This window comes from Adelges cooleyi, unplaced genomic scaffold (assembly GCF_023614345.1).
Source record: "Adelges cooleyi isolate 19-005CV unplaced genomic scaffold, UGA_ACOO_1.1 ACOO_flye_CR_arks_rails_tigmint_CR_PRNA_651, whole genome shotgun sequence".
Classification (NCBI taxonomy): domain Eukaryota; kingdom Metazoa; phylum Arthropoda; class Insecta; order Hemiptera; family Adelgidae; genus Adelges; species Adelges cooleyi.
In genome coordinates, this window is record NW_026096352.1 from 4,887,814 (window position 1) to 4,911,855 (window position 24,042).

Sequence of the window (24,042 nt, forward strand, 5' to 3'; positions counted from 1 at the left end):
GACAATTAAATTCTATGAAGTCATTTGCTGATTTTTTTGTTTAAATTTAAAGTACGCAGTAGTTGTGCAAAATTATTTAAAACCCTCGAATGTTATAACTGTTTTACATCATTGTTAGCAATATAATAAAAAATAAAAACTTTATTTTACTTAAATAAAACAGATAATAATAAACCTTACCCAACCGTTATACCGATATTTAACATTGACAATTTAAATTTTGTCCAGTCGTTTTCGTCGAAAAAAAATACTAAAATTTACTGTTTTATTTTTAATTGTAAATGATGTGCTTCTTGTATGCATGTCAATAAGTACTATGCTTTTCTTATACATTCTGGCACCAATGGCCAATGCCATATTATTGTTTCAATGTTTACACTTTGACACTAGATATTCAACTTATTACTGCGTTTAATTTTGATTTAACTCAATTTTTAGTTAACTTTAGTTGACTAGGTTTTACTGACGACGGTTTATCCGTAAAACTCATTTGCTTATTTTTTCAGTTAAATTAATAACTAATTGTAAAAAAAATAATTAAAGTCACATAAACGTAACCATCTAAACTAACAAGTACAAAAAATAACTTCTTCTAATACTATACTTATAATATTAAATTATTTTATTTTATTAAAAACAATCTAACATTTAAAATTTATCGTGCAAAATAGCAAAAGCCTGAAATATACGTCGGGAGGAACGTGGGAGGTAAATTCTTAGCGTTATAAATAAACTTAATTTTTTTTGTTTTAATTTCGACGATTAAAAAGCTGTTTTATGAAGTCTGATTACGAAAATGTTACGGTTGTTATTGATTATCGCACGCGAAACCTTCTGTTGTTTAACGCCTAGGGAAATAAGTTAAGTTTCTATTGTACAATTTCCATAAATAGTAAAATATCATTATTTAGTTATAACAAACGAATTATTATAGGTACTTAAGGTACACGTGCCGAAATTAACAAGCGCTCTCGTACAAAACTTTGGCTTTTATTTCGATACCAAACAGCAATCGTTTAATTTTTGACTTAGTCAAAGTTCGCATACTGAGCAGCGTTTGTAACCCTCTCAAGGCGTGATTTTTCGCTACCGCCAAGAATATTGTAGAAGTTTGTAGCCATCTATACTTGGAAGGATTTCCGTGGCCAATGAACGTGAAACTTTTGTTTTTGCCGTCGCGGGTTCTTTTGGAAAACGAAAAATGCAACTTTCTAAGAGGATTCCGACAGGAACGTCGTCTGTTTTCCCCAAAGCCACGTCTTGGCTTTGTCCAATCCGGTAAAAGCATCCGACGGGTTTATTGACAATCCGCACACACAATATTTATCATACATTCCACACACATATTATAATTATTATCATATCCATCCACCGGTGGCGTTTTCGTCGATGATTTCTTAATCATTTCCACTGGCATTTTTCGCACCGCGATAACTGTTCAGAACTCCCATTGTTAATTCTAGCCCGCGCGTGTGTTGTGTGCGATAGCCGGCTCCCTATTATACTTTTTCGAATTTCATTTCTGCGGGTAAACGTTTAAAAAATGATAACGCAATAAGAGCAAAAAAAAATCCATCCACCAGAATACCTTCGCTTTATTTTCTACCAATAACTCGAATATTCTGTCGTCGCATATTTTTTATATAACTGTATATTGATGTAAAAAAAACCATACATCAGACTACAAAAAAAACAAACTTCACATCGGTATTTTTAATTACCAGGCAACTGAAAAAAAATTAGAATTCCATGGTTGAATTATTTCTCGAGTATCGAGAGTATCAAGTAAAATCTTGTTAATAGTATTTAACGTAGAAGGTATTTCTACATTCGATCATTTCAATGTATTTCCGTGTAAATAATTATTAATTTTCCAGTATACATTTCCATGAAAAATTGTTTCGACAAGACCTACATGAGAATTATGAAAAAAACTGATTTTTTACTGCACGCGTTTTCTTTTGACAAAAAACAAAGGTTAACATAGCGCATCGATTAGATTCTTGATCATGTGAAATATTTTCAGAAGTGTATGGCAATGTCATAATGAACTTTAAGAACTAACTATATTGTTGTGATCGACTAGAAGAAACTTAATATTTATTAAAATAATTGAAATTTTATCGTTTTTCTTTTGGAAAAAAATTTTATTCATGATTTTTTACAATATTTTTTACAACAAGTCAACAACATATATCCAAAAAGAAAAAAATACAATATTGTAATAAATTATTTTCAAAGAAAATGTGTTATATATTATTCTGTATTTCTAGCCTGATGCGTTCGGTGCTTAAGGCACTCGGTGTTCACCGTACTAAATAAGAAATAAGAACATACACAATGATTACAAAACGAGCATTTTACCACACACTACGATAAGAGACTCAAATGTTATATCGAAGGGTTAGCACAGAAAATACAATTTTGAGTTAAACATTACACAATACCTAACCATTGTAACACTGTAGACGATACCGCAATACAAAAGCTTTTTAACTTTGGAGATTAGCCATAGTGACTCACTGAAGACATGAGCACTTATAGCTTGTTTCGTTTGGAATTGGGATAAATGTATAATGAATTTAACTTGTCATGATTAACAAATATAATTTTGAAATATCAAAATTTAATTTTTATTTGGAAATTATTTATCTTTTATGTCGCGGAACGCAAATGTTAAGTTACCAGGCCAAAATTTACATTATTTGTTACAACTAAAAAGAAAAATGTTAGTATGATATTCTTATAGCTGAACTGAAAACAAGTCAATAAAAACATTTTAAGATATGCTTTTTGAAACCGTATAAAATATTGTTTCTGGAACGAAACGTTAATTGTAATATTGTTCCAAAGGTATAACTTAATCTTAAAGAGTTTTTATCATTTTATCCGCTACCAAAAAGTTGATAGCGCTCTGGAAAAAAAATAAAAATTTTAATATTTTCTATTTATATTAAGTTATAATGAATAATTGTAGTTCTAGTGATAAGAAATAAGGTATTTTTGGCTTGGCAACGTTTTTAATTCCAAATTTATTTCATGATGCTTACAACTAATAAAACGTTTTCTTTTTTGTATTGTTATAACGTGAACGCTATTATAAATCAATTAAATTTGTTACCGCCTACTCGTTAAGACTATATAGGTTATGTAGCCTACGAGCTGCGAATAATTAATATCACTACCAATGTAAACATGAAAAACAAAACAGTTGAACTTTTTTATCCTCGCTGACCGTTAATTCGAGTTTCTAGTTGCTACATAATTTATACAACCATCAACTGTGTTTCGGAAGTAACAGATCTCTTTTTAATTTTTAATATTAATACCTACAGGCTACAACCTCCATTCTGTTTTATGAGCTGCAAATTGAAATTTTAGTTAAAACTTTTAAAAATGCGTAGTAATAACATAAATATTTTAGTGTTTTATGAACGGCGGTTGTGCTTAGCTATTATTTGATCATCAATTCGAGTAATCGATAATACTAATTAAAATTTATAGCTACAGTAATAGTATGCCGAAAAGGCAATTACCCTGACTGACATAAAACTATAATAGTGTATTGAATTTTGACAAATTCTGTTAGTAAAGTTTGATGGATCGGCTTTGTTGTTAAACAAACATCAATAAAAAATGTTGCCACAAATGACCTAATATTGACGTGCCAACCGATGCGATATTTTTTAAGAGAGACAAATCTAAATTTGAAACTGCTGATACATACACATACATTTACAGATACTTTTAAAAATGTATAATGATTTTCCGATACTTTTAGAGCCCAGTCGTTTTACCACTAAATTCTACAAAAAAAATGAGTAGACATGACACTGAGGTCATACGGTGACGATTTATTGATAGAGTACAATTTTACCAAAGGGTTATAACATCCAATTGAACATATTATCATACTAAAAGAATCGTTGTTGGTGTGTACAAAGCTGAATTTTCTAACAGCACCTACATAAATTATTTGAATGTGTTGTGTCATTAAAAACATACAGCAATACCGTCAAATAAATGTAAGAGATAATGTAAGTAACTTTACATAAAGGAACTACAAATTGTCACTACAAATCGTATGTTTAATAATATCAATTTAATAGTGTATATTCGACTAGTAAGTAGGTACACTTTATATTTTATAATATTAGTTATAAACTCGAAATGACAAGGACGGAGGTTTTCTATTGACAGCCTTAAAAGTCAAGCAACAGAATCCAATTAAAACCGAGATTTTGGAAAAAGTGTTTGAAATTAGTTTTGATACGGATAAATCGTTTTTGTTTGCAGAAAGTCTTTTAAAAGCGACATACCTACATACAATTTAAATAATATTAATATACTCGATGTTTCATGACAGCTGAAATTGTTAATTTTTATTGTTGTCTCGTCCACTCCAGTGAATTCCAAAGTGACATGTGTCATCCAAGTAATAATTAAAACCGTCTCAATATTCAACAAGCAATAAGCGTTTCACCGAATGAACGATGAATTCAACGGAAATATTCAAAGACAATCTGTACCTAGGTATAACTATGTAGTGAATACTTATAATGATACTTCGTGAAGTCTACAAAATTACATTTTACAATTTTTTTATATTTATGACAAACGACATTTATTAAAAACAAATCACAACATAAAAAGATTACGAAACAATTCGACATGATGCGTACAATATTATGTTACTCCATTTGCTGATGCTTACTACTTACTATTAAGCTGTCAACAAATTTCATTCCGATCACAGACCCTTTTTTTTTTTTTTTGAAAGACCTAAGGAGAGTAAATATAATATTGAGTTAACTGGTGTACTGACTACTGTCTCAGTTTTATTTGCACAGTTAATATTGCATATTATGATATTTATCACAAATGTGTGATAACTCGCTATATTTTTTTTTTGTTCAAAAGCACAAATTTGAAATTATAATCAAAACTATCAAGTTTTATCGTACATTGATCAAATTAAAGCAATGCTCGTTTAAAATAAATAATGGTATAATACATATTAATACAATTTTCAAAAAAGCAACATTATGTCATATTATATCCACTTAATCAATAATAATTGTAAACGATAAAAACGTAATACATTTAAATACAAATAGATGTTAGCAATTGAAAAATTAATAGTCATAACTTAATAGTTCTTTTTAGTTTTTAACTACATCATATTTGTTTTATAAATTATATAGTAATAATAAAATAATCAAAGCTATTTTCGTTTATTTAATTGTTGTTAATGTTTAACAACTAAAACTTTCATAACTTTTTGCTAATTAGTTTTTGAACAAGTTTTTCGTTTAACTCGTCTTAGCGAACCTTACGTTTGTTTTTCCGAATGGGGGTTGTTTGCTTTATTACAGTATTAATATTTATCCAATGTTATGTTTATTCGCTTTTTAAGGTTGTGTTGGTGAAACTTTCAATCCCAACAAAAACCTAACACTGATTAAAGGCCAAGTTCCAGACCTCCTCCCAAAAATATCAGCCTATCAAAGTAGTGAAATCTACATTGTGGCCAAGTCTGCTATTTCTTTAGTTCATAACCAAACTTCACTCCTACTTTCATGAGCAATACTGCTGTATTGCTTAACACTTGGCCAGTTTCTGTATGAAACAAAACCTTAATTAATATAGTGCAATTCAATTAATAAATTAGTGAAGCTAGGATTTATACAAGTAGTCACTATAAATCTAGTTTAGTATTATAAACGTATAAACGAAACCTAAACGTTTAGAAGTACAATTACACTTTATAATAAATCACGTAACAAGAATAAAGAACACTGCTACACTGCCATACATGTGAACACGAATTAACAAAGACACAAACTACGACCAAATGATGGCTGACTAAAAACGCGGACATCAACAGCGCCTTTTACCGGCTGTAGCGCGGAGAAGGTCATTAATCCCCACCTAGCCGCATTCATTTTGAGAAAATTGCAATTTTCAGACTTTTCCCTATACTTACACTATAAGACCCACCTTTGTGCCAAATTTCACGTTTCTACCTATACGGGAAGTGTATTATAATTTTGATGGTGAGTGAGTGAGTAACAAAAATGCAAATTTTGAAATTCTCCTATTTTAAAACGGCTAAATATTAAGGCCTCAATTTTTGACAGTGTCCTAAACTATTTAAGTTTAATTTAGGTTTCAAATTTTAAAAGCCCATCTTAAGAAGTAGCAGAGATATGAGAGTTAGAAATACCGGGTGAATTGGTTCGCGTAAAGATACACTGGCATTGCTGGAACTTGGCCGGCGCACTGCCCTGCGCTCAGATTTAATAATACCGGACAAATTTAAAAGACATCACGCAATTAACTGCGGGACACGGACATATTATACTAATTTACAAACATTTAAAATTTACCAATATGTATACCTACACCTCAAATAATAGCTATATTAGCTATTACACAACAGAGGTGCTACAAAAAAAAAACATTTTTTTTTTTTAAGTGTACCTACTTCATACTTGCGATAATTAAATACCTAATGTTTACGAAAAATAGTTATACACTCGTTAGAATATACCTATTGTTGATATCTCACTAGTTTATAAGGTACCTACGGTTTTATAGATTTTGATTTAGAGGTTCTTAAAAAGTATTAGGAAACCTTTTGCGAAAAACAGGATATGGTGATAACAGTCGAGGGTAAAAGGTCGAGGCGGAAAATGTAAACTCCCATTAATCTCTCTCATTTATACAACGCATTAATAAATTACTTAAGATACTTACCTATGTTAAAAAGGTACCAACAAAATAATATCATGTACCTAACTAGTGGATACTGGATAGGCTAGTATAATACTTGTATTATACTAGCCTGTGTGTTCAATTTCAACGAGTTTATGAAAACAAAATTAGAACACGCCATATTCAAACTACTATTTTACAGACAAGAGCATATTTCTGAAAACAGGTATAGAATTACTATGATAGTAATCTGTATTTTATATTATTTCATATCAACTGAACATTATCGTGTCACCTTAAATAATATCATTTTTCATCGATTTTCAACGTGCCTCCGTGGCGCAATTGGCTAGCGCGTTCGGCTGTTAACCGAAAGGTTGGTGGTTCGAGCCCACCCGGGGGCGGCGAATTTTTGCATTTTTTTCAGAACAAATTTTCTTTTTTAATTAATTTTTTTTTTTAATTATTATTCTTTTTATTTTTATACGATTTTCATATAATGCAATACACGATGTTCACACAAAACTGATGTATGCACTAATTTGGTAATTGGTTAGCGGGCATTCAAAATGGTTTTTGGATACTATATAGTAAATACTGATTTTCAATGGTTTAATTATTTCTAATTCCGACTAACCAAAATTAACTTATATTTTGAAAAATAATGTTGTACCTACCTATGTCATTTCTATTTCAGCAAATACAAATTTATCAAAAGTTTTTCAAATTTAATAATTATCAAAAATTTAGAAGTTTTAATTTTTTTTTTATAAAATGCGTTTTTCTAGGTTTTTTAGCAGGTCTAGTTTTAGGTGGGGTTTTCTTAACCCAGAAAAACCGCGGTCATCACAAGTCACAACCATCCAACCCCTATATATTTTAACTATAAGCTGTAAGGAGTGGAAGTATAGACATGTTTAGGTTTTAAAAATCTGTAGTTAGGTACCATTACAAATAAGTAATAACTATTATTTACTAGACTAACTATAGGCTGTTGTGTGTGAAATAATATATTAATTACTGTTACCTATACCTACCACCAGTGGCGTATCCAGAATTTTTTTTTCGGGAGAGGGGGGGGGGTTAAAAAATATATAACAAATTAAATTGTTTTTAATATTGAGCGATTTTAATAGTATTTTGTACATAACTATGAATTGTATGTATTACTTTTGTGCATTACTTTTTTTTAAATGATCATAATTGCTGAAATAAATATTACATCGCCACGTGAGATTTTTTGTTTTTTAGCTTGCGAAAATGTCGAACCAAAGTATTTAAAAATGTTATTTTTTGTTTCTTTGCTCATTTTAAAAATATAATATAAATAAGAAAACAGAAATCTGAAATTAAAATTGTCGTTCTGCGTTTGATGTATACTAAAGACTGACTGTAATCTGTATTGACATTACAGCATAGACAATACTATTATGAAAAAACCTATCGAAATAAATTCGAAAATGCACTAAAAATACATTTGGAGATAAATTTTATTTTTGACGTGTAGTGGCGACCACCGATCGATAATTTAATCTAATCTAAACGGGCTACGGCGAGCAATTTTAATTACTGGAAAATGATTTAATTTGATAAAAATAATAGTCAAAATCAAAGTTCAGTTATTATTTGTAATATTTGTAATTTTTGTAATTAATATTTTAAACATATTTGATATTTATAATAATATTTAAAAATTTAGAAACAATTTTCGGGGTGGGGGGGGGGTTACAATCCCCCCGCTGGATACGCGTACCACGTGGTATTGAGTTAAAAACTTAAATTTCTAACCCTATTAGTATGTGGCCTCCGTGGCGCAATTGGCTAGCGCGTTCGGCTGTTAACCGAAAGGTTGGTGGTTCGAGCCCACCCGGGGGCGTCGAGTTTTTGCACTTTTGAATCATGTTTTTTATTAGTTTTATTATTCTGTTTCTACTTGTTTTTACTTGTAGTAATTAAAAGTCGCACTACTTCAATTGTTTGCTCCGGTTACTCTATCCAACGGATATTATTTTTGGACCTTCCAGAATTCATAGTCCACACCAGTGCAATGTAACACGATATATTATTGATATTAAGACATATATCTTATATTGAGCAACCACAGAAATGTTGCTTGAAACAAACAATTTAAAACTGAAGTACCTAAACTAAATTATCACAGAACTAGATACATCTGGATTTTATAATACAATTTATTTATTTGCAATTGTCGTTATACACGGCCCTGTTCACAACCTATATTATAATAAATTAGTTATAGGAATTTATATTTATTTTATTATTACAGATATTAGGTTAAGTTATGATTTATATAATACAACACGGAGTTTGGCTAATGATGTTTTTTATTTGTTTCAGGTATGTGTCATAGTATAATCTTTCATACAAACGTTTATCAACGAAAAAGTCTGAAGTCATTAGGTAAAAAAATTCTTTTTGTATTGTAATTTTGAATTTTTTTAATCTTAATTAAGGATACTATGGTTTATGTGACTTAAATAATAAATATTTGTTTAGGAAAAGCCAAGAGGGAAATTGGTTTTTCTAGCTTACGAGTATTGATTAGATGCTCTATCTAGAATTAGTGTGTACAAATTGTATAAAACATTTTATTTTAAAACGTACTTGAATTTAGTATTATGTTCGCTCATTTAATAACCAGTAGAAGTACAGTTATTTTTTATTTACAATTAATCATAAAGAAATACAATTAAAGACAATTACCAACTTGAAATAGTTTGAGCATGTTAAGAAAAAGAGATGAAAAATAAATAGTAAAACGTGTAGGGGAGATTAGTGTATAAAGATATAGAGGTAGTTGAAGACAGAAGAAAATGCGTGGGTGGATGTTATGAATTAACTTATGGAGATGTAGGAAGTGAATAAAGACATAGCGATTATTTTTTAAAATGGTAATAATAAGATATAATTTGGGTGGTCAGTTATCTACTTTAGGAGTTAAGGTGAACAGAATAAAAAGAAAATTCATGAATAAGTAGAATGCAAATTATATTTTCCTATTAATTCTAGTTTTTCAAAGTTTGAACTTTATTACCAAGAAGATATTTGTAGTTCGAATACTTGAATATCAACAATTGTGCCTTCGTACTTCTATTTGGTTGGTTAAGTTTTTTCATTAAAAAATAAATATATCATCTGTAAATCTCCTCATACCTATTATTTCCTGGATGTTGTGTTAGATAAGGTAAATTTTTAGAAATTTTACATTAAAATAAAAGTTGTAATTGAAAAATTCGCGTTAAAGTGATTTCCATGTTATATTATTGTGAACAGAGAAAAAAATTTGTTTTTTTATTTTTGAAACTGGCGGCATTAATATTTTATAATAGATAGGTACATGAATAAATCAATTTTCGATGTACATATTATTATTTTTTATGTTGTTTTATTTTTTATTAAAACCGTCATGCCGGATAAACACACTATAATATATGTGTATTATTTACTAGCTTTATAAATATTTCATTGCCAAAATTCAAATCTTATACATTATATACATAGATAGAGTGTGATAGGTACCGCTGTTATGGCATGTTTTAAGTATAATAGTTTACTCATTTTATAGCTGTAAAGTAACTTTTTAGTCACACTCTTACAGCATCGGATTATTGCTTAATCTAAATATTGGGGAGAGATGATCAAAACAATTAGTCAGGTTATGTGTTAGAAAACTAATAACTCCAAAAATGCTTACTAGGTATTTCATTATAGGTTTGTTAATTCTATAAAATCATAAAAAAGTATCTACGTATCACTACTATAATATTCTACAGTTTTAAATATAGGAGCCAATAAGTTATTACATTTTCACAACGTTCAAGTATAAAATAATTTTCGGCAAAGAGATAAAGAATAAACTATGAGCTTTAAAATATTATACCTTACCGGTATTAAAATACAAACTTGCTTATGTATTTTTTAGACTCGTAAAGTTTTTCTTGAGTGTGTATAAATATTGTGCCTTTACGTTTGAAATTCCTTGAGTACATGTCAAAATGTTCTGTCTCTACTCCTAGTAGTATGATAAACTTAACTAAGGTTAACCCAAATGAATAGCTTTAGACAACTTGGCATTGACGTGTACAGTTGCAGTAACATTTCATCGATGCAGGAGAATTTAGCACTAAATTTGATTGATAGTAAATAGTCAATGAAATAGTTCTTGGACATCGATTAAATTCGTTGAATTATTTGTGATGCAACTATTGTACATGTGTAAAAAATATGATAATAATAATTATTCAAAGATAGCAAATGTTATGTATAGTTTTAGTAAATTTATTTTTTTAACAACCGTTGTCATTATACAATTACCGCTGTTGCCAGTATATTATTCTCTTAAAATCGTTAATATTTGATACATCATTATTAGCAATTTTTTTTTAAGCTAGAAAAATGGTATGACACTCGCAGCTGTAACTCTCACCAACATAACACAAAAGCACTACTTCTGTGGGGGCCGAGGGTTGCTCTTATGAGTCAAAAGTGAAATCGATTTGTATATACACATGTATAATATCTAGTTATTTTAGGACATAAAAACAGCTCTGTATTTTATGTATTAAATGATGATGATGTCAAATAATGTTCACAGGAATCAATGTTTAATTCTATGTTAGATGCGGTCTTGTGGTTACTTGAGGATTTGAGTGAAAATGTTCAATAACATATCACATCCGTGATGTTGAAATTTCACTAATCTAATGAAAATTCGATAGAAATATCAAATATTGGTCTTAGATTCTAAACATTCTCCTGCTGTAGCTTTACTACCAACCTGAATGTTAACATATTAAGTGAAATCTTTTGTTTGTTGTGCTGTGCTCAAACAAATATTGACAATAAGATAAGTTATTATCACACGTTCAAGGAACGGGGGAGGGTCTCATCACTCGACGCAATTACAATATGTATCGAATACTTAGAACACTAGATTTCTTCCTAACATAAAAAAGGAAAAAAATAAAGACTACAACGCGTTGTGAACTTATAAACTATAAACATATCCCAGTGCACGAGGGTTTCCCTAGGGAAGAATATCGTTGAGGCATGAAAAGCTGCGGTGGTCGTTATAAGTTCGCAACACGGCCAGAATATAATGGGCATATTTTTTTCTTTTTGGTGTTATAGATATTATTTTTTTTTCTTCAAACGCAACAGGTGCGTTTCCACCACAAACAATAACGAAAACATACTTTTCAGAGGTACTTTTTGTAGCCAGTGCAATCGGCAATATGTCATAACTCATAATGGTGTACACAATTTGCATATATTTTATAACGATAGTGTGCCGTGTGTGGTATATAGTACCTACCTATATACCCTATAATGAGCAGGTTATTTTTTATTTAACTGGTTTAGCTTAAGTTAATAAAAACAATTATCGTTGACTTACCTACACTTTAGTCATAGTTTAAAACATTGGAATAAGCTCTCAAGCAAAAGCCACACTCCATTTAATAAATCGTCATTGATTTGATAACATTTCATATTGATTCTGTACGATTGGTATCAGAATAATTATAAAGACAAATTACAGTTATTAATTTTTTAAGCCAATAAGTTATTAATACATAACTGGATTTAATTTAAATATTTAACACCTTAATAAATATTGTATAACATACTATATTGTAAAGACGATAAAATTATAAGTAAAAATAATAAATAAATATTAAACCTTTTTTACTAAAAGTGACAATAAAAGAAATAAAGTAGCAATAATTTATTAATTGAAAACTAACAAGTTCAAAAATATTTTATTTGATGCAAATAATTATTGGTCACGGGAATCAAATATTTTTCATAGGTAGTAAAAAACTCATACTACAGCTAAAGCTATATTGTTACATTATTTTTTAAGATTTATAATTGTGTGTTTTCTTTTAGTTAGTAATAACGCATACCTATTCTGTAAATGTTTTTAAATTTTTCTGGTTTAAAAAAAATTTACGGGTAAGATTAAACAAATTTAGAAAATAATATAAAGTATAATAATGATGATTATATATTTTGGTTACAAAATCAGTAATTGAGAATAAAACATTGTAAGCTGTGATAACTGAATCACTGAATGAAAGTATTCTGTTTTTGTTATTTTTTGCCTTATAAGTTGTCATATAAACAAAGTTGACTACTACGTTTTCCACAATCATATCCATTGTTTTTACACTGATAATATTACAACAAAATATACAATTTTAATTACAATAATTAAAATTCCCCTCAAGCTTGCATAGAAAATGTGGTTAAAGTTCAATTTATGTTAAAGAAAATATTTTACAATACAAAATCAGACTTCACTTTATGAAATCAAATTACATCACGGTTATACCATATTTTGTATTCAAATAAATAAATAACGTATAATTCAGCCCACAACAAAAGTCGTTTTGACTTTTGTGGTTTTTAATTTGTAGCTAAATATTATGATTATTATAGACTTCTTATTGTCGGACTATTATGATTATTACATTATGTATTAGCCATAGCTCGTGCGTATTTTTTTACCAACAATAAATAAGTTCATTTAATAATCAATATCTTTATCGGACTTTCATTTGTATTTTCTTATATTTTTGACTTAGGACAAATATTGTTTTCTAGCGTTACCTATACAAATATCATTGTAGTATGTTGAGGAAGATATTTTTGAATAGCCTTTGTGTTGTCTATGTCAATGTGCTCGTAAACGGTTTATTTTGTCTACTAAACGAGCGTGTGCGTGTGCGATTAGGTAGGCGAACAAAATGTATATAATTTACTCGCATAACAGACAATACACTGCAGACATTACAGCTGCAAGTGGTTATTGTTATCACATTATTTTCCTGCGTACAAGCGCAATAATTATCGGTATTCGATATTATTTTAATGGTCCATAGTCCATACTCTATACGTCACATACCTACACAATATAGACGTGTATGTAATATAGTACTATGTATACACATTGTATAGATTTCTTTCTGTCGTTCACTTTAGGGTGATTAATGGCGTTTACGCATCCTGTAATCTCCACCGGCATAAGTCAAATGTGTGTGTGTGTGTGCTTATAGAAAAAATAACTTAGCAAAAACATCCGACTGTTATTGCGTGCCAAAAATATTTGGTTAGAGACAGACGGTCTATTTGTCATCGTTTTACGAACAGCAACAGTATCATCTATTACCCTGCGCTTATATATCATTTTCATCGTGCGAGTACACCCCAATATGATATTATGAATAATGGCTTTTCGGTAATGGCCGCCGCTGTCATTTGCTCGAGCACAGCGCATTTGATTATTGTATTAACGGTTATATAGATTATTATGTACTACTGGTATAGTATATCGATGCGTTTTTTGAGATTTAAAATATAATTTAAAGGCGTACATCCTAAGATCTTGATATTGGTAGTACGATAATGGGTAACGTGGACTGAACGATCATAACGGTGTGAAAAAATTATATTGCAAGGAAACCCTTTATCAAATAGACCATGTAACCACAGTCCACACAATAACCAGAAGAAAAACCTAGGCCGGGTCCGACATTTTTTTTTTGTGGATTACGTGCAATTTTCATGAATTTTTCTATTGTCTATCTATTATAGACTTGCCCCTAGCTGCAAAAAAAATATGGCAATTTGCCTTTTTTAGGTAACTCATAAGACCCTATGTATTTTTATTTTATTTTCCCTTTTGGTTATTCTGTGATACAACGCCGATGCGTTAATCAGAACAGACTGTCGGGGAGTTAATTTATTCTATAAGTGGATACTTCAAAATAAAATTAGAAAAACTTGACTCAAAAAAGTTAAATAATTGTTTAGAACAAATTTCCAAAAACCAGCATAAAAACAACCGATAACAATGAAAAATTTATAAAAAATTCAACCAAGGGAAATATTTATGTTTAATATTCTGCAAATAAGTAGGTATGTATTTTCATTATAAAAATTACAGCTTTTATAAAGATGAACGTCGTTTAACAACGTACCTAGTTGTTTTTATTTTTCTTATTACTGTGTAATCTATAAATATCATTATAATAGTATAGTATAGTAGTACAAAAATATTTAGTATAAATCAAGTAACATCATTCAAAATTAATAAAAACATTTTTTTATAAGAACCCATTATCCAATAACCCTATTAAATGGTCTACCGCTGAATAATTATTTCTTCATGTTTTTTATACCCATTTTTCAGACATTTATTCTTATTACAAAATCGATTAAAAAGTTATTATATTAGCTAGGACCACACTATGCGTTTTGTCGGTTATCGATTAACAGGTACCAAACCGTAATTCAACCGCAACGTTTATAACAGAACAGCATTAAACGAAAATGCGTTGTATGGATCATATTAGATTGATACTTGGAAACCTTCAGGACGCGAAAACAAAATGCTATTAAAGTACATTAATTTCTGAGATTCAAAATTATCCGTGTACCTGGGACATGAATTCAAGTGATTATAGTAACAGGAAAAAAAATAACATGTTGGCGAAAAATGGGCGGATGTATATATCAAGAAGATAAATCATAAAAATGTATTATAATTATATTGTTTAATAATATAAAAACATACACCGCTATAATATTATTTTTAAGCATTACTACTTTTGAAATGATTTGATTTTAATAAAATTAAAAAGGTTGAGGAAATTGCATGCGGTTTGATTTTAAGGAGTTATGTATAGGTAATATTTAAGAAAAAAAAAGGATTTTATAATTTTATACCGGTTAATATGTATAAGCTTCAAGGTATTATGTTTAATTTAAATAATTTATTTCAATGAGTAAAAGCCATTTTGGTTTATTTTAGACTAAAAAGCCAGACAAAATGTTGACTAATAGGATGGTCCAATTTTAATTCTGTAAAAAAATTCTAGTTTTTTGGCTTCTTTATTATGTTACGGAGGTCTCCCGTCTGTAAGATCCAACATCAATAGCAATAACATTTAAATTAGCATGTACTACTGCCATCAACACAATAGAAAAATGTTTGTTATAACTATTACAGTACGGCAAGTCGGCGTTATTAAGATTTTTGCATCTGATGTGCTTGCCATCAATAAAACCAAGGCAATTAGGTAAAAAATAATATTTTTCTACACAATAATAAAACCCCTGTAAAAAAATAACAAATATTATATTTTTAAGTATTTGATTATTATTCCTGAAACCCATATTTTAAATTACTGTATTCTTAATTTTTGTTTATAATATTACTTCTAAGGGCCCTGTGGCTGGGTGGCCGATTACAAAAAGAAACCTGAAAATAAACAAAAATAAACCATCACTGTTAAATAAGACGTGTCATGTGTATAATATAAACACATACATAGGTATTTAATTGTTTATATTCTCGTCGGCCGTTACCAAGCAGCGGGCAGAAAGATAAATGTTTCCTAAGATAATTATTGTTATGACGTTGTCACCAAATGGGGGCTTACTTTTTTTTTTATCGATACATTTCGAAGATTTTTGCAAACGGTTTTCAATAACCCGTCACCCATGTATATATGAAGAGTGAAAGTGTCAAACGTTCCAAGTGCCAAAGTATAAAAAAACTGTACTTTATAATTTGATTTGTATTTTATTCATTACCGGAAACAATTTTGTAAATTTTTCAAGTAAAGAATAGTTATTTATAAGAAAAACAACCATATTTAAAACTCAAAAATATGTTAAAGTGTTTCCGGTAATGAATAAAATACAAATCAAATTATAAAGTTCAATTTTTATACTTTGGTACTTGGAACGTTTGACACTTTCACTCTTATTTATGTGTTTAGGTATATTTATATAATATTTACGCTTGTGTGTTTTCCAAAAATACAGTGTGTTTATTGACGGATTGTTTTGGTTTAACGGAATGTAGGTATAATAATATAACGCGTTAACTATAATCTCTAATCTCCACTGACTGGTTATTGAAGCGTAGTTCTTTTATAAACCTTCATTTTTACATCGAAGTTCGACTTTCATAGAGTACAATCAGAATTTATTGACAGCCGACAAGTAATGAAATTAAGTTATACCATAAAGCAATTATGTAGAATATGAAATTGGGTAGATGTGCCAGTTTTAACCACTGTGTCAATAGACAATAGTTGATCTTATTGTTTCAGAAAACGAGGTTAAAATAGTAAGGGGTGTATATTTTTATTTTTCAGATGAATGATATGAAATATTACAAAATTGTATATGATGACACTTCATTATCTGCTACAACCGTTTTAAGCAAATATTATTCTTTTTCATTTTTTAAAATAGGTACCTTTATATTTTATATATCATATTTTTAATATGTATTTATTTTAATTTTGTAGTTTTTTTTTTTTAAATTTGAATAAAGAAATATGGAAAAATGTATATTTGAGTTTAGCAAAAATGCATAGTGTTTAACATTTTTTATACAAAAAAAGGTCATAAATAAAATTGCACACTCAAATGTAAAACTCTAGTTTCACCTATGCTAATAATTACACATCACAGTTTAACGTTAAAATCAAGATTTTCAAAAAAATTGCTTATACTTTATTCTTTCGAAATGGACGGTGTAGCGCTTCTAAACATAAAACTGTAAATGCAGAACGACTTGGAAAATCAAAAATCATCATTATACAAAATAACAAAAAAAAAATTGTTTTATTTTTAAATTGCTTTAAATGGACAATTGTGTTTAAAAAAATAATCATAAATACAAACATTTACAGAGAAATAGACGGTTCTAGGTAATAAAAAAATGATAATTATTAATTCGATGTGTACCTAATAGGTATTCATATTTTCATATCAACAGCAACCATTTCTAAAAAAAATGTTTGTTTATTTAGAGTAGATTTAATCGAATTTTAGACGAAATAAGTAGCTTTTTAGCGTACAATGACATTTTGAGGCGAATTATTAATCCCGGATTACTGAATTATTTTTGAATTAATCCAAGTAATCCGTTATTCAAAATGACGGATTTATGGATTACAAATAATAATTAATTAGTATACTCTGCCCTTAGTAGGTACTTTAACAAAGCTCAAGTTTATCTAGCTTAAACACATTTTATATAACAACACTTTTTTGTCAATTTGTTAAATTTTTAAAATAAATTATTTTGTTATTATTGTTTAATTTTATAATCTGAAAAATATGATACCATACCATAATCAAGTTAACATTTCACATTTAAAATTTCGAAATCGTTAGACTATTGTATGCAGAAATCGGCTCAGCGGTTTAGTTTTACTCCTAGTAAAAATAAAACACATTATTGTAAAAACAATACCTCCCAGCTTCGTATAAAAGAAAAAAATTATTTAAATATATTTTTATTTAAAAAAATATTATTTAAGTACAATATTTTGAATTACTGGAATGAAAAAAAAGTAATCTTTAAATTTAGGTTGTTGGAATAAAACAAAAACCCTAAATTTATAATGTAATCCGTAATCCGAAACTCGGGTTTACTAAAATTAAATAATCCAAACTTTTAGTCCTGGATTAATAATGTAATCCGTATACTAGGGATTACTGGATTAAATTTAATCCATAATCCAAAAATTTAGGATTACTGAAATAAGTGTAATCCGGAAATCGATTATGAATTGTATCCATTTTGCCCATCTCTACGAATTAATCGTACTATTTTACTTTTCTAAAAAAAAGTTAAATAACATTGGTTGTTATAAAAAAAACGAGCTTATAAATCAACGATAGATTTTACGAAATGTACAAAGTTATAACCGACTTAACCTATTTTAAGTTCTTATGATATATATATATATATATATTTATATATGTTATTGCTGAGAAATTATTTAATACCACTTTACTGTACTTCAATAGTACAGTGTCCAATTTTTGCAATCAAAAAGTTTGTGCACTTACAGCTCATATAAAATACTATAGAATGAATTTTTTTAAGAAATGGAGATCACAAAGCTCATACATTATTTATCAAGTTCCGTTAAAACTTTACAGATTCCAATTTTAGATTTTGTATCAAAAGTAGTAAATATATTATATTAAAATTTTAGAACCGATAGCAATCTAACGAGTCGAAATATTGCTATCTTGACAAAAAGAAATTGAGTTATACGGCGCGAACAATTAGTAATTGATTTTAATTTAAAAAAAAACAATATTTTTACATAATAATATATTATTAGTATACTTTCCCTATTCAATAATCCTAAGACTTTCTTATCGGGAAGTTTGTTGGGCGTCTAAAGTCTGTGTTGATAGAACCAAGCAACAATGAAAACGTTAATTATTAACATTTTGGTATTATCACCTTTAGGCTCCTAAGTCCTAGATACTGTTGTTTACTGATTAGTATTCTTTTATCTTAATTTACATTCAAAAAAGTCTCTTAACCATGTCAATCACCGGACCTAAGCCCGTTGTCCAGTTGTACATAAAATATACTTTTTAGTTTTTTTCTTTCTTTTCGTTTTACGATTGTTATTATCATTTTTTTGTCGTGTTAAATTACCGAACTAATACCATAAATGTAGGTAATTATTTGTATTTCTTCTTTGGAAATTAGTCATACCTACACGAACGCATTACAATAGATAACGAATCGACTCAATAAATGAATTATAGTAATTCTACACTTTAGGTAATGCATTTATTGTGTCGTGTCGGTGTTATCTATTAGACGAGATTAATAATAACTATTGTAGATGTACTTATGGGCGACCGCGTACTGTAAAAAAGTACAAACTTTTCCCATTTACGTTTTATTGTAACTACATGGTATAATTACGTTCAATATACAGCCAGGTACATATAACAAATATTGCTGGCAAACCATGTTTTATTATCGATATGATTATTGTTGCTTAAAGAATTTAGCAGGAGAAATATTGTTTTTTTTGTTATTGAAATAATTATATTTTTTTAATTAACCAAATGATTTGCGAGACGCACGCACAAGATTAATTATTGACAAGTCGACTGTAAGTCAATCAAGGAATGCAAATGCATTACAAGTTTAATAAATAAACTAAAAATAATCCTGTCAAAGAATATTATAACTTAAATCATTGTTATTTCTAAAAAAAAATTGTTTATAAAAAAAAATTATTTACATCATGGTTCTGAACGAAAATTCTAAACACCACAAACGTGATTTACGCATATTATATACTCAACGAGGTTCAATCACAGAATATATTTAATACATTTAGTCTATTCTGTGCGTTCAATCGTTATTTATTTTTGCTATCGTTCGTTCTATAAAGCAAATATGAATAAAACCTTAAAACCACTTTACTCGTTGGGTTGTAATTATGATAATGTAATGATATTTTTATCTGCAATGCGGAGTATAACGTTCCAGACGTAAGTAGTAAACGATTTTAAGATAATAATACTATAATTAATAGATATAATTTTTATCCATAACCTAAACCAGATGTAAATAATTGCCATTGGCAACTCGATGTTCAACTCTTGCAGTGGCCAAGAGATTTTTATCGAGGAACGAAATGTAATGCCGACGGTATCCACCTAGTTGCATGTTACATTTTGTTTCACTTATTTGTGTTAACATATGATGTATTACTTTTTATCGGATCCATCTAAGATAATAATTGTTGTAACAAAAACGCGATTTCTATGTTGGACGATAATAAGCGTGACGGCGGTCGAAGAAAAACGTACGAAAATGTGTTGTGCTAAAAAATAATAAATAATAATATGCACAGCTATTAAAAACCTATAAACGTGTACGGGGAAGTGTCACACGCCAATCTGTACTTAGGAGTCAGATTTTTTTAGTAAATATTAATATGTAAAATCTGCGGTAGCAATTAAAAACATAATTTTTCATGTTTGATAATTTAAATCGAGACATATTTTGTAACTGGGTGATTTTTTTATTATAACGGGTAAAAAATATTTAGCGTGAGCAGTTGAGCACAACCTTTTGAAATCATTATTATTATTTCAAATTGTCAGATGATCTTCTTATTCATTCTGGTATTCACGAATCAGTTACAAAAAAACAACAAGTATACAAAAAATATAAAACTCGCATAACGATAACGGTTAGGTTTTGTCCACAAACAATTTAAATGCTAATAGCGTTTTATACGTGTGGCAGTCGCTATTAGAATAATACATTAGCCACGATGGCGGGTGTGCTTGCTGGACATCACGCGAACCGTTGGTTTTTTCTCCCCGGAGTTATGGATGTATATATTATAATGGGTAGTTAAAAAAAATTAACTCTATAGCCTTTCGTTCCCCTACTCAATGGGTTATTCATACTGTGCGCCTTAAATTTGTTTTTTACACACCTATCCGTCTAATTAACCAAACGATGAAATGAGATGTTCCAGTTTTGAGGTTATATAATAATAGTCGTTATTAATGTCATCATGGAATAATAATAGTTATAGTTCATAAATATTAAATCATACACATGGACACTTATAAGAGTAAGCGTACTACATAACTCGAAGAAAAATAACTTTAAAAGTATTATAATTAGAAAACTTAATATTTTTTCCACTTAAAATTAGTCGGCATATTAAAAATGGCTACTAGATTAATTTTGTCAAATATTGCCTATCTTTTGCACCTTAATAAATAGCGCTTTCCGTTCTCCTTAAAATTGATTATGAAAGTACCAATTATGGTTTTTATCACAAGGAAATAAACATTAATTGTATCGGCTTGTTTTCCAAAATACACATCTTGTATATTTATAAAATGTCAATAATATTTGTTTGAAATAGTTAATTATTGATTATACAGTACTTACCAAGCAACACATTATTAATTAGAGCTGTTAGTGCCAAAGTGCACGATCGGACCAAACCGTACTAACGATGGCAATTATTTGCCAACAGATCCGTGAGCCCTTAATTTATACTAGTGCGGAATCGGACTTCCGGTGTTTTCCACGTTAAGCACCAATATCCAAGCGTGATTTATACAATATGCCAATTATACGTGGGGTATAATTATATTAGGGTTCTAATCGTACTTTTTGTAGTACACACCAAGTTTCGACAAATTACTTGGTATCGTAATCGTATGTACTAGTAAATTACTATTTGTACATTTCATGCTACTCGACTATTCAAAATATAAAAAAAAAAATAAAATGTTTCACAGATCTTAACACATTTTGATTGTCCATTATTTTTTTGTAGACCGTTCGACTGAATAAATCGATTGTCTTAAAGTGGCTGCAAGCTCATTTCCGTTTAGATGTTTTTTGACGAATTAATTGTTATTCGAGCATAATGTAAATCATGATATACAACGTGGCTCTAATATATAAAGCTGTGCAGGATCAGTGACCTTAATCGCTTATTATACGCACGTACTTTAGACACACGTTACTGAGGCTTTTTAAAAGCCTTTTCTAAGCTACTATACGGACCAATGTATCGTCGAACTGAATAAACACTCTTCTGTATATGTTCTGTGTCTATATATATATTTAAATGTAATCGATTTTTATATTTGTACTTATACCTATAGATGCATATGTAAGCATGTAACTTGCCCAAAGGTACACAGTACACACCGACAGCATATTAATAGAACGCGTTTGACGACGACAGTCGAATAATTCCCAGGTATAAGTGTCTTCATTATCATATCACACATTTTACATAATATTATTATTATTATGTATTCATTCATACCAAAGCAGCTCGTTTCTCATTTCCCTAAACTAGTTAGTTCCAGCCGTCGGTAAATCTCTAAAGGATTCAGTAATAAAATGCATTGACGGCGCTAAGTTTAGTCAGTTGAAGTGAATATACAACAACGGACAGTATTTTTTTTTTATCTTTTTTGGACAAGAGACCGCTTGGGAATACTCAACGTACCAATGAAAAAAAAACCAAGTTTATTCTCAGTTACCTAATCATAATATGTAAATCGTCCGAAACGCCTGATGACGAGATTCCGTTTGCTCGATTATATTATATTTATCGTGTATCTAGTGTATGAATTATGATTTATATTCATATATATATGTATTATATGTGGTAATGTTGTTTCGACAACCGATGTGCAAATCCAAACAAAATATCTAACTACTAGAATATTACACGTTTTATTTTGACAAATAAATAAACTAAGACGATCATTTTCGATTCCGACGATTTTCTTGAACACAATCGATCGCGTCAGAACCAAACGACCTACGTCGAAAGTAATATATTATTATTATGTTTCAAGTTAAGTCGTTTTTCGGTAAATCGTTTTTGTTACAGCCGAGTATCCACCGCGCGATTAATATTGTAACGTTAAACGCACTTTTCCAAAAGGGAGAAACGAATGTATATAACAGTATTGAAATAATAAGAATGACGCATGACTCCGAAATCGTGATATGCAACTTTTTGATGGCCAAGGGACGGCGTGCATAGAGACCGGAAAAAGCTATATTGTATAATTATTGCATCCGTGGGGAAGAGGGCTTCGGTGGATGACTTTGACAAAACTAAAACCTTAATTGTATACTATCAAGCAGGAAAGGGGGATCTTTTTTTTAGAGACTGGAATCACGTGCATAATAAAATAATTTAATAATAACAATTATTTATTATTACTTTATTGCTTTATAAACAATTCATATATAGTACGTTGCTTGTATTTTAAGAATATATGTGCAACAGCAGTGCACGAGTAAAAATATAAAAATAATGAGAAAAGCTTAGAAAAATAAGTATCTATAGAAATAAAAGAAAATTATGACTGTACAAAATACTTTTTAGCAACAACACTAATCATTAACTTTGTAATAAGTAAAGATTAAATTATTTATTTTTCTTGTTATAACCAACCTAATTATAAACTTCCAAGTTGACTAAATAATTGTCTAACACATTTTTTTGTTTAAAAAAATTATAAAATCAAAAATAAAATATAGTATTTAGATATAACTTTTTTCCCTCTCCAAAATTAATTGATAGTTTTAACATCGAGTTAATATTTATTTTGAACTTAACATTGTTGACTAGAAATAAAATGAATTGTATTGATTAAACCTAAAAGAGATTAATATAAACAATTAACTTGCCCAACCTTGATCCTAATAGCTAATATAAGTTATTCGTACATATAAAATATTATCATAGCTGAAAGTAATATAATCACTTTAAAAAAAGCTGGGAAAATATAAGTTTCTAAATATCTTTTCCGTGATGTTTAAAGGGAGAGGAGTGAACATATTAAACTTTTTTACCTATCTTTAGACTTTGTATATAATGACACTTTTTTTACATTCTGTAACAATTAAAAAAGTATTCAGCTATTTTATTTTACTTCTAAGATCTA

General features: G+C 29.0%; 1 protein-coding gene and 2 non-coding genes across 3 annotated transcripts in view; all 3 read left to right on the plus strand.

The window, feature by feature from the left end:
• The window catches only part of LOC126844956 (opioid-binding protein/cell adhesion molecule homolog), a 254,319-nt gene that overhangs the window by 41,204 nt on the left and 189,073 nt on the right, over nt 1-24,042 (plus strand). The gene's annotated exons all lie outside the window — the stretch shown is intronic.
• On the plus strand, nt 7,048-7,121 carry Trnan-guu (transfer RNA asparagine (anticodon GUU)). Its single transcript has one exon. It is a non-coding gene; the product is annotated as a tRNA-Asn (tRNA).
• Nucleotides 8,520-8,593, plus strand: Trnan-guu (transfer RNA asparagine (anticodon GUU)). The gene has a single exon. It is a non-coding gene; the product is annotated as a tRNA-Asn (tRNA).